Source organism: Chionomys nivalis, chromosome 4 (genome assembly GCF_950005125.1).
Source record: "Chionomys nivalis chromosome 4, mChiNiv1.1, whole genome shotgun sequence".
Classification (NCBI taxonomy): Eukaryota; Metazoa; Chordata; class Mammalia; order Rodentia; family Cricetidae; genus Chionomys; species Chionomys nivalis.
Window position 1 is genome coordinate 6,003,290 of NC_080089.1, and position 13,597 is coordinate 6,016,886.

The following is a 13,597-nucleotide window of genomic DNA, read 5'->3' on the forward strand; positions in this document are numbered from 1 at the left end:
TCAGTCTGTCTGGCGCTGGGAGCAAATCCTCAGGGCAAGCAGGCAGGCGAGACCTCCTTTGCTTCACTGGCCCGCCTGCACCAACCAAGGTAGGCGCTTTGTTTACGAACTACCCAACCTGCAAGGAGATCTGATCTCGGCACCAGGAGAGAAAGCAGTGCGGTGAGTTTGTGCCTAGCGGTGGCGAAAGCAGCCCTGGACAGGGAACTCTGAAGTTCCTCATCCCCCTCCCTATATTCCCCGGGCTCCCTGCAGGGGCTCTACCCCCCCATACTGCCTCTCTCTTCTTGTCCCACCCAGCTTGCATCCAGAACCCTTATTCCTTCTGTCCCCTTTCCTCTTTGGGCACATAACACCATCCAGCTCAGTCTGTCTGGCGCTGGGGGCAAATCCTCAGGGCAAGCAGGCAGGCGAGACCTCCTTTGTCTCACTGGCACGCCTGCACCAACCAAGGTAGGCGCTTTGTTTACGAACTACCCAACCTGCAAGGAGATCTGATCTCGGCACCAGGAGAGAAAGCAGTGCGGTGAGTTTGTGACCAGCGGTGGCAGAAGCAGCGCTGGACAGGGAACTCTGAAGTTCCTCATCCCCCTCCCTATACTCCCCGGGCTCCCTGCAGGGGCTCTACCCCCCCATACTGCCTCTCTCTTCTTGTCCCACCCAGCTTGCATCCAGAACCCTTCTTCCTTTTGTCCCCTTTCCTCTTTGGGCACATAACACTATCCAGCTCAGTCTGTCTGGCGCTGGGGGCAAATCCTCAGGGCAAGCAGGCAGGCGAGACCTCCTTTGTCTCACTGGCCCGCCTGCACCAACCAAGGTAGGCGCTTTGTTTACGAACTACCCAACCTGCAAGGAGATCTGATCTCGGCACCAGGAGAGACAGCAGTGCGGTGAGTTTGTGACCAGCGGAGGCGGAAGCAGCCCTGGACAGGGAACTCTGAAGTTCCTCATCCCCCTCCCTATACTCCCCGGGCTCCCTGAAGAGGCTCTACCCCCCCATACTGCCTCTCTCTTCTTGTCCCACCCAGCTTGCATCCAGAACCCTTCTTCCTTCTGGCCCCTTTCCTCTTTGGGCACATAACACCATCCAGCTCAGTCTGTCTGGCGCTGGGGGCAAATCCTCAGGGCAAGTAGGCAGGCGAGACTTCCTTTGTTTCACTGGCCTGCCTGCAACAAGCAAGGAGAGACATCACTAGAACACCAGGAGAGCTAGCACTGCAGAGAGCCATCACTGGGAAGGTACATCAGTAGGCAAGGAGACCTGATCCGGTAAAAGAACATCCAGAGGGGAGCATTCGGAGAAAGAGATGGGCAGGCGCCAATGCAAGAATTCACCTAACAATCTGAAAAACTATATGAAACCACCAGAACCCAGCGACCTCCCAACAGGTGGACATGAACACCTTAATCATGAAGAGGTAGATAAAATTGACTTTATGAAAGTGATTGACGCCCTTAAACAACATGTAAAAAATGCCCTTATAGAAATGGATGAGAAGTATAACTGAAAGTTTGAAGAATTGAGTAAATCAGTGAATGATACCCTAGGAAACCAAGGAAAAACAATCAAACAGATAATGGAAACAGTACAAGACTTAAAAACTGAAATGGAGGCAAAGAAGAAAACACAAACAGAAGGCCAGCTGGACAGGGAGAATCTAGGTAAACGAATAGAGACTACAGAAGCAAGCATAACCAACAGAATACAAGAGATAGAAGAAAGAATCTCAGATTCTGAAGATACCATAGAGAAAATAAACACGCTGATCAAAGAAAACAGCAAGGCCAACAAATTCTCATCACAAAACATTCAGGAAATATGGGACACAATAAAAAGACCAAACCTAAGAATAATAGGAATAGAAGAAGGAGAAGAAGTGCAGCTCAACGGTCCAGAAAATATATTTAATAAAATTATAGAAGAAAACTTTCCCAACCTAAAGAAAGATATACCTATGAAGGTTCAAGAAGCATACAGAACACCGAATAGGCTGGATCAAAAAAAACATCCTCTCGCCATATAATAATCAAAACACAAAGCATACAGAATAAAGAAAGAATACTAAGAGCAGCAAAGGAAAAAGGCCAAGTTACTTATAAAGGTAAACCTATCAGACTTACACCTGACTTCTCTATGGAAACCATGAAAGCCAGAAGGTCCTGGATAGATGTACTGCAGAAACTAAGAGACCATGGATGCAAGCCCAGACTACTATACCCAGCCAAGCTTTCGTTCACTATAAATGGAGAAAACAAAATTTTCCAGGATAAAAACAAATTTAAACAATACGTAGCCACAAATCCAGCCTTACAGAAAGTAATAGAAGGAAAATCACTAACCAAGGAGTCCAACAATGACCACAATATCTCAGACAACTAGAGACCCTTCACCAGCGCAACACAAAGAAGGGGAACACACAAAATTTACAACTTAAAAAATGACCGGAGTTAACAACCACTGGTCATTAATATCACTTAATGTCAATGGACTCAACTCTCCTATAAAAAGGCACAGACTAAGAGATTGGATACGAAAACAGGATCCAACATTCTGCTGTTTACAAGAAACACACCTCAACCAAAAAGACAGGCACTTACTCAGAGTAAAGGGTTGGGATAAGGCTTATCAAGTAAATGGACCTAAGAAACAAGCAGGGGTGGCCATACTAATTTCTAACAAAGTTGACTTCAAACTTAAATCAATCAGGAGAGATGGAGAGGGACATTTTCTACTCATAACAGGAACAATTCATCAGGATGAAGTCTCAATCCTGAATATCTATGCCCCTAATATAAAAGCACCCACGTACGTAAAAGAAACATTGTTAAAACTCAAGGCAGCCATCAAACCGAACACATTAATAGTAGGAGACTTTAATACTCCTCTCTCACCAATGGACAGGTCAATTAGACAGAAACCTAACAGAGAAATAAGAGAATTAATGGAGGTAATGAATCAAATGGACTTAACAGACATCTATAGAATATTCCACCCAAATAGGAAAGAATATACCTTCTTCTCTGCAGCTCATGGAACCTTCTCAAAAATCGACCACATACTCGGTAACAAAGCAAACATCCACAGTTACAAAAAAATATTAATACCCACCTGTATCTTATCAGATCACCATGGATTAAAGCTAGAATTCAGCAACAATGCTACCCCCAGAAAGCCTACAAACTCATGGAAACTGAATAGTCAACTACTGAACCATACCTGGATTAAGGAAGAAATAAAGAAAGAAATTAAACTCTTCCTTGAAGACAATGAAAATAAAGAAACAACATACTCAAACCTATGGGACACTATGAAAGCAGTTCTGAGAGGAAAGTTCATAGCACTAACTGCCCACTTAAAGAAAACAGAGAAAGCACACATTGGAGACTTAACAGCCCACCTGAAAGCTCTAGAAAAAAAAGAAGCAGACTCACCTAGAAGGGGTAGAAGACTGGAAATAATCAAACTGAGGGCTGAAATCAACAAAATAGAAACACAGAAAACAATTGAAAGAATCAATGAATCAAAAAGCTGGTTCCTGGAGAAAATCAACAAGATTGATAAACCCCTATCCAAACTAATCAAACGGCAGAGACAGAATTTGCAAATTAATAAGATCAGAAATGAAAAGGGAGACATAACCACAGACACAGAGGAAATTCAGAGAATCATTAGATCTTACTACAAAAGCCTGTATGCCACAAAACTGGAAAATGTAAAAGAAATGGACGCTTTTTTAGATAAGTACCATATACCAAAGTTAAACCAGGACCAGGTGAACAACCTAAATAGACCTGTTAGTCGTGAAGAATTAGAAGCAGTTATCAAAAACCTCCCTTCCAAAAAAAGTCCAGGACCAGATGGTTTCAATGCGGAATTCTACCAGAACTTCCAAGAAGACCTAATACCTATTCTCCTTAATGTATTTCACAATATAGAAACAGAAGAGTCATTGCCAAATTCCTTTTATGAAGCTACAGTAACTCTGATACCAAAACCACACAAAGACCCAACCAAGAAAGAGAATTACAGGCCAATCTCACTCATGAACATCGACGCAAAAATCTTCAACAAAATTCGGGCAAACCGAATCCAAGAACACATTAGAAAAATTATCAATTATGATCAAGTAGGCTTCATACCAGAGATGCAGGGCTGGTTTAACATACGCAAATCTATCAATGTAATCCATCATATAAATAAACTGAAAGAAAAAAACCATATGATCGTTTCATTAGATGCTGAAAAAGCATTTGACAAAATTCAACATCCCTTTATGATAAAAGTCTTGGAGAGATTAGGGATACAAGGGTCATACCTAAATATAATTAAAGCTATATACAGCAAGCCGACAGCTAATATCAAATTAAATGAAGAGAAACTTAAAGCCATCCCACTAAAATCAGGAACACGCCAAGGCTGTCCACTCTCTCCATACCTCTTCAATATAGTTCTCGAAGTTTTAGCAATAGCAATAAGACAACATAAGGGGATAAAGGGGATTCAAATTGGAAAGGAAGAAGTTAAACTTGCATTATTTGCAGATGATATGATAGTGTACATGAGCGACCCCAAAAACTCATCCAAAGAACTCCTACAGCTGATAAACGCCTTTAGTAAGGTGGCAGGATAAAAGATCAACTCCAAAAAATCAGTCGCCCTCTTATACACAAAGGATCTGGAAGCAGAGAGAGAAATAAGAGAATCATCACCTTTCACTATAGCCACAAACAGCATAAAATATCTTGGGGTAACTCTAACCAAGGAAGTGAAAGATCTATTTGACAAAAACTTTAAGGCATTGAAGAAAGAAATTGAAGAGGATACCAGAAAATGGAAGGATCTCCCTTGCTCTTGGATTGGGAGAATCAACATAGTAAAAATGGCAATTCTACCAAGGGCAACTTATAGATTCAATGCAATCCCCATTAAAATCCCATCAAAATTCTTCACAGATCTTGAAAGGACAATAATCAACTTTATATGGAGAAACAAAAAACCCAGGATAGCCAAAACAATCTTATACAATAAAGGAACTTCTGGAGGCATTACCATCCCTGACTTCAAACTCTATTACAGAGCTACAGTAATGAAAACAGCGTGGTACTGGCATAAAAACAGAGAAGTCGACCAATGGAATCGTATACAAGACCCGGATCTTAACCCACAAACCTATGAACAACTGATTTTTGATAAAGGAGCTAAAAGTATACAATGGAAGAAAGAAAGCATCTTCAACAAATGGTGCTGGCACAATTGGATGTCAACCTGTAGAAGAATGAAAATAGACCCATATCTATCACCATGCACAAAACTCAAGTCCAAATGGATCAAAGACCTCAATATCAATCTGAACACACTGAACCTGATAGAAGAGAAAATGGGAAGTACCCTACAACATATGGGACTGGAGATCGCTTCCTATGTATAACCCTAGCAGCACAGACATTAAGGGCAACATTGAATAAATGGGACCTCCTGAAACTGAGAAGCTTCTGTAAAGCAAAGGACACTGTCACGAAGACAAAAAGGCAGCCTACTGACTGGGAGAAGATCTTCACCAACCCCGCAACAGACAAAGGTCTGATCTCCAAAATATATAAAGAACTCAAGAAACTAGACTTTAAAAGGATAATTAACCCAATTAAAAAATGGGGCACTGAACTGAACAGAGAATTCTCAACAGAAGAAGTTCAAATGGCCAAAAGACACTTAAGGTCATGCTCAACCTCCTTAGCGATCAGAGAAATGCAAATCAAAACAACTTTGAGATATCATCTTACACCTGTCAGAATGGCTAAAATCAAAAACACCAAGGATAGCCTTTGCTGGAGAGGTTGTGGAGAAAGGGGTACCCTCATCCATTGCTGGTGGGACTGCAAACTTGTGCAACCACTTTGGAAATCAGTGTGGCGGTTTCTCAGAAAAATTGGGATCAACCTACCCCTGAACCCAGCAATACCACTCTTGGGAATATACCCAAGAGATGCCCTATCATATGACAAAAGCATTTGTCCAACTATGTTCATAGCAGCATTATTTGTAATAGCCAGAACCTGGAAGCAACCTAGATGCCCTTCAATGGAAGAATGGATGAAGAAATTGTGGAATATATACACATTAGAGTACTACTCTGCGGTAAAAAACAATGACTTCTCGAATTTTGCATGCAAATGGATGGAAATAGAAAATACGATCCTTAGTGAGGTAACCCAGACCCAAAAAGAAGAACATGGGATGTACTCACTCATAATTGGTTTCTAGCCATGGATAGGGGCCACTGAGTCTATAATTTGTGATCCTAAAGAAGCTAAACAAGAGGGTAAACCCAAGGAAAAACATATAGATATCCTCCCAGCTATGGGAAATAGACATGACTGATGGGCAAAAAATTGGAATCTTGGGGGTGGGGTGGGATGGGGATGAGGGGTTATGGGGAGAGAAAAGTGTGAAGGAGAGGATGAGGGGAAATGGGGGAATCGGGGTGATTGGGGATAAAGGAAGGTTGGATAGGGGAGCAGGGAAACTCATACCTTAGGTAAGGGAGCCACCTAAGGGGTGGCAAGAGACTTGAACTTGGAATGGCTACCAGATGCCCAGGGCAATGTCCCCAGTTAGTTCATTGGGGCACCTGAGGATAGGGAACCTGAAATGAACCTATTCTATAATCATACTGATGAATATCTTGCATATCGCCATAGAACCTTCATCTACCGATGGATGGAGATAGAGCCAGAGACCCACACTGGATCACTGGACTGAGCTCCCAAGGTTATAATGAGGAGCAGAAGGAGAGAGAACATGAAAAAGGAAGTCAGGACCATGAGGGGTGCACCCAACCACTGGGACAGTGGGGCCGATCTATTGGGAGCTCACCAAGGTCAGCTGGACTGCTACTGAAAAAACATGGGATAAAACCGGACTCTCGGAATGTGGCGGACAATGAGAGCTGACGAGAGGCCAAGAAGAATGGCACAGGAACTTTCAACTGGCGATAGATCGAGAGAGAGACAGAGACCCAAATTGGAGCAATGGTCTGAGCTCTTAAGGTCCAAATGAGGAGCAGAAGGAGGGAGAACATGACCAAGGAAATCAGGACCACGAGGCGTGCACCCACCCACTGTGACAGTGGAACTGATCTATTGGGAGCCCACCAAGGCCAGCTGGACTGGGACTGAATAAGCATGGGTTGAAACTGGACTCTCTGAACATGGCGGACAATGAAGGCTGATGAGAAGCCAAGGACAATGGCACTAGGTTTCGATCCTAATACATGAACTGGCTTTGTGGGAGCTTAGCCTGTTTTGTTGCTCACCTTCCTGGGCCTGGATGGAAGTGGGAGGACCTTGGTCTTCCTGTAGGGCAGGGAATTTGGACTGCTCTTCAGTATCGAGAGGGAGGGGGAATGGACTGGGGGGAGGAGAAGAGGAGTGGGGATGGGGGAGGGGAGTGGGGGGAGGGGGCAATGTGTGGGAGGAGGTGAGGGAAATGGGAAACGGGGAGCAGTTGGAAATTTTAATTAAAAAAGAATAATAATAAAAAAAAAGACTCTGTCTCTACCTCGATCCATCGCCAGATGAAGGTTCTAAGGTGATATGCAAGATATTCATCAGTATAGGATAGGGTCATTTCAGGTTCCCTCTCCTTAGTTGCCCAAGGTACCAGCTGGGGACATATTCCTGGACACCTGCGAACCCCTCAAGAGTCAAGTCTCTTGCCAACCCTAAGATGGCTCCCTTAGATAGGATATATACTTCGCTGCTCCCGTATCCTCCCTTCCTATATCCCATCCATCCCAATCTCCCGAGCTCCTCCCATCCTCCCCTTCTCATGTTTCTCATCCCATTTCCCCTTTGCCCCATGCCATCTCACCCGCAAGTTCCCAGTTTTTGCCCTGCAATCTTGTCTACTTCCCCTCTCCATGTGGAGGACTATATGATTTTCTTTCGGTTCACTTTCTTATTTAACTTCTCTAGGATCACAAATTATATGCTTAATGTCTTTTATTTATGGCTAGAAACCGATTATGAGTGAGTACATCCCATGTTCCTCTTTTTGGGTCTGGGATACCTCACTCAGGATAGTGTTTTCTATTTCCATCCATTTGCACGCAAAATTCGAGAAGTCATTGTTTTTTACTGCTGAGTAGTACTCTAATATGTATATATTCCACATTTTCTTCATCCATTCCTCCATTGAAGGGCATCTAGGTTGTTTCCAGGTTTTGGCTATTACAAACAATGCTGCTATGAACATAGTTGAACAGATACTTTTGTCATTTGATGGGGTATCTCTTGGATATATTCCCAATAGTGGTATTACTGGATCTTGGGGTAGGTTGATCCCAAATTTCCTGAGAAATCGCCACACTGATTTCCAAAGTGGTTGCACAAGTTTGCATTCCCACCAGCAATGAATGAGTGTGCCTCTTTCTCCACAACCTCGCCAGCAAAGGCTATCATTGGTGTTTTTGATTTTAGCCATTCTGACAGGTGTAAGATGGTATCTCAAAGTTGTTTTAATTTGCATTTCCCTTATCGCTAAGGAGGTTGAGCATGACCTTAAGTGTCTTTTGGCCATTTGAATTTCTTCTGTTGAGAATTCTCTGTTCAGTTCAGTGCCCCATTTTTTTATTGGGTTCATTAGCATTTTAAAGTCTAGTTTCTTGAGTTCTTTATATATTTTGGAGATCAGACCTTTGTCTGTTGCAGGGTTGGTGAAGATCTTCTCCCAGTCAGTGGGTTGCCTTTTTGTCTTAGTGACAGTGTCCTTTGCTTTACAGAAGCTACTCAGTTTCAGGAGGTCCCATTTATTCAATGTTGTCCTTAATGTCTGTGCTGCTGGGGATAAACGTAGGAAGTGATCTCCTGTACCCATATGTTGTAGAGTACTTCCCACTTTTTCTTCTATCAGGTTCAGTGTGTTCAGACTAATATTGAGGTCTTTAATCCATTTGGACTTGAGTTTTGTGCATGGTGATAGATATGGATCTATTTTCATTCTTCTACACATTGACAACCAGTTCTGCCAGCACCATTTTTTGAAGATGCTCTCTTTTTTCCACTGAATACTTTTAGCTCCTTTATCAAAAATTAGGTGTTCATAAGTTTATGGGTTAAAATCAGGGTCTTCTACTCGGTTCCATTGATCTACTTCTCTGTTTTTATGCCAATACCAAGCTGTTTTCAATACTGAGGCTCTGTAATAGAGTTTGAGGTCAGGGATGGTAATGCCTCCAGACGATCCTTTATTATATAAGATTGTTTTGGCTATCCTGGGTTTTTTGTTTCTCCATATAAAGTTGATTATTGTCCTTTCAAGATCTGTGAAGAATTTTGATGGGATTTTAATGGTGATTGCATTGAATCTATAAATTGCCCTTGGTAGAATTGCCATTTTTACTATATTGATCCTCCCAATCCAAGAGCAAGGGAGATCCTTCCATTTTCTGGTATCCTCCTCAATTTCTTTCTTCATTGACTTAAAGTTCTTGTCAAATAGATCCTTTACTTCCTTGGTTAGAGTTACCCCAAGATATTTTTTGCTATTTGTGGCTATCTGATGGTGGAAGGTCATTGGCTAATAAAGAAACTGCCTTGGCCCATCTGATAGGGCAGAATTTAGATAGGCGGAGTAAACAGAATAGAATGCTGGGAGGAAGAGGAAGTGAGTTCAGACTCGACAGCTCTGCTCTCTGGAGCAGATGCCATGCTCCCCTCTCCCTGGCAGACACGATGAAGCTCTGACCCAGGATGGACGTAGGCTAGAATCTTCCCGGTAAGCGCACCTTGGGGTGCTACATACATGAACAGAAATGGGCCAAGCAGTGTTTAAAAGAATACAGTTTGTGTGTCGTTATTTTGGGGCATAAGCTAGCCAGGCAGCCATGAGCCGGACTGTGGGAAGAGGCCCGCAGCTCCTTACTACAGATGGCCCCCAACGTGTGGACAACTGATTCCACAGAAAGCCTGAGAAAGCTTGGGAAAAAATAGAGTAAAGCATGTTTTCTTGGTAGCAACAATTTCTCGGGTCTGCTCTGCTTGCTAGAGGCAAGCAAGTTACTCTCATCTAAGAGAGGCTTCCTGACTCAGCTTCAGCTGTGAAACCTTGCAGCTCATTTAAGAGGTCCTGCCACGAAACACTTAAAACGGTGTTGGTGAAAAGCTGAAGGCATGCTTTTCGGTTTTCAGCCATAGCAGAAAAAAAAATTGTGCTGTTTTAAAATGCCGGCTTTCTGGGCCATTCTGCCAGGGCAAACTCTGACTGTTTGAGGCAGGAGGGCTGACTACAGAGAGAGGACTTGAAGGGTTATGATATAGGTATGAATAATTTGCATTGATATGGATTTTGCTTTAGTGATTTAGATTTAAGGTCAATTTTATTATATGTATATGTATTTCTGATATTGATTAAGGTATTGTGATTGTGTAGTTCACTTAAAAATGTAATGTATATAGGTTGTTAATAGATAATTATCAATAATAGTCAAGCTTGTAGTCATGTTAGTTAGCTTTTCTAGATGTACATAGATATATTTTAGATAGACATTCTTCATATCTTTCAAAGATTATAAAATATGGCATTTTAAGTGTTTTAATAACTTAAGGTTTTTCATGACAATGAGACACTCTGCTCCTGGCAGCACCAATCTACTTCAAGCAGAAGATGGGCATCGAAGAGGCACCTTATGGAGTTTGATAGCCATTTGGGCAAGAAATTGCTCTTGCCTGGACTGTTGCATAAACTGGACACAGAGAACCCACAGAGAGAAGACTGCTGAACTTGCCTAAAGGTGAGATGATCTTTCGGGGTTCCTGATTCATGAAGGAGTCTGCGAGACATTCTGCAGGACACAGCAGATAGTGACTGAACTGACTTTGAAATTTCCTGCTTCATGGAAATGTCTCTGGAAACTATGGGCCTGTGGGCCGAAGATGGATGCCCCAACGGTACAGAGAAACTTTGGGTGACTGTCAAGGCAGCGAGATGTCTCTGTCATTTCTAGAGTTTGAAAGTTGCTTATTTCTTGTTTGCTTAGGTAATATTATATCCTTCTGGAGTCTTTGATGGAGTTGACGAATAGATAGATAGTTATAGTTTTCTTTAGTTATGATAAAGATAAAATAGATGTAAATATTGTAACTGTAATTCTTACTTGATAACTGTTTTGCTATATGTAATTTTGCTATGTTAGAGCCTTTCCTTTTTGTTTAAACAGAAAAAGGGGAAATGATGGTGGAAGGTCATTGGCTAATAAAGAAACTGCCTTGGCCCATCTGATAGGGCAGAATTTTGATAGGCGGAGTAAACAGAATAGAATGCTGGGAGGAAGAGGAAGTGAGTTCAGACTCGACAGCTCTGCTCTCTGGAGCAGATGCCATGCTCCCCTCTCCCTGGCAGACACGATGAAGCTCTGACCCAGGATGGACGTAGGCTAGAATCTTCCCGGTAAACGCACCTTGGGGTGCTACATACATGAACAGAAAGGGGCCAAGCAGTGTTTAAAAGAATACAGTTTGTGTGTCGTTATTTTGGGGCATAAGCTAGCCAGGCAGCCATGAGCCAGACTGTGGGAAGAGGCCCGCAGCTCTTTACTACAGCTATCATGAAGGGTGATGCTTCTCTGATTTCCCTCTCTGCTTGCTTATCCTTTGTGTATAGGAGGGCAACTGATTTTTTGGAATTGATCTTGTATCCTGTAACGCTACTAAAGGTGTTTATCAGCTGAAGGAGTTCTTTGCTGGAGTTTTTGGGGTCGCTTATGTACACTATCATATCGTCTGCAAATAATGAAAGTTTAACTTCTTCCTTTCCAATTTGAATCCCTTTGATCCCCTTATGTTGTCTTATTGCTATTGCTAGAATTTCAAGCACTATATTAAAGAGGTATGGAGAGAGTGGACAACCTTGTCGTGTTCCTGATTTTAGTGGAATAGCTTTGAGTTTCTCTCCATTTAATTTGATGTTAGCTGATGGCTTGCTATAAATAGCTTTTATTATATTTAGGAACGACCCTTGTATTCCTAATCTCTCTAAGACCTTTATCATAAAGGGATGTTGAATTTTGTCAAATGCTTTTTCCGCATCTAATGAAACGATCATATGGTTTTTTTCTTTCAGATTATTTATATGATGGATTACATTGATAGATTTTCGTATGTTGAACCAGCCCTGCATCTCTGGGATGAAGCCTACTTGATCATAATGGATAATTTTTCTAATGTGTTCTTGGATTCGGTTTGCCAGTATTTTATTGAGTATTTTTGCGTCGATGTTCATGAGTGAGATTGGCCTGTAGTTCTCTTTCTTGGTTGTGTCTTTGTGTGGTTTTGGTATCAGAGTAACTTCAGCTTCATAAAAGGAATTTGGCAATGACTTCTCTGTTTCAATATTGTGAAATACATTAAGGAGTATAGGTATTAGGTCTTCTTGGAAGTTCTGGTAGAATTCCACATTGAAACCATCTGGTCCTAGACTTTTTTTGGAAGGGAGGTTTTTGATAACAGCTTCTAATTCTTCACGACTAACAGGTCTATTTAGGTTGTTCACCTGGTCCTGGTTTAACTTTGGTATATGGTACTTATCTAAAAAAGTGTCCATTTCTTTTACATTTTCCAATTTTGTGGCATACAGGTTTTTGTAGTAAGATCTAATGATTCTCTGAATTTTGTCTGTGTCTGTGGTTATGTCTCCCTTTTCGTTTCTGATTTTGTTAACTTGCATATTCTCTCTCCGCCGTTTGATTAGTTTGGATAGGGGTTTATCAATCTTATTGATTTTCTCCAAGAACCAGCTTTTTCTTTCATTGATTCTTTGGATTGTTTTCTGTGTTTCTATTTTGTTGATTTCAGCCCTCAATTTGATTATTTCCAGTCTTCTACTCCTCCTAGGTGAGTCTGTTTCTTTTCTTTCTAAAGCTTTCAGGTGGGCTATTAAGTCTCCAATGTGTGCTTTCTCCGTTTTCTTTAAGTGGGCACTTAATGCTATGAACTTTCCTCTTAGCACTGCTTTCATAGTGTCCCATAGGTTTGAGTATGTTGAGTCTTCGTTTTCATTGAATTTAAGAAAGACTTTAATTTCTTTCTTTATTTCTTCCTTGATCCAGGTATGGTTCAGTAGTTGACTGTCCAGTTTCCATGAGTTCATAGGCTTTCTGGGGATAGCATTGTTGTTGAATTCTAACTTTAATCCATGGTGATCTGATAAGACACAGGTGGTTACCAATATTTTTTTGTAACTGTGTAAGTTTGCTTTGTTACTGAGTATGTGGTCTATTTTCGAGAAGGTTCCATGAGCTGCAGAGAAGAAGGTATATTCTTTCTTATTTGAGTGGAATGTTCTATAGATGTCTGTTAAGTCCATTCGATTCATTACCTCCCTTAATCCTCTTATTTCTCTGTTAGGTTTCTGTCTGATTGACCTGTCCATTGGTGAGAGAGGAGTGTTGAAATCTCCTACTATTAGTGTGTGTGGTTTGATGACTGCCTTGAGTTTTATGTCAAATTTTTAAAAAGTCCTTTCATGTAGTGAAGGGAGCAGAGGGCTGCAGCCAGGCTCCCGGCTAGCTTTACCCAAAATAATTACATGGAAACTGTATTC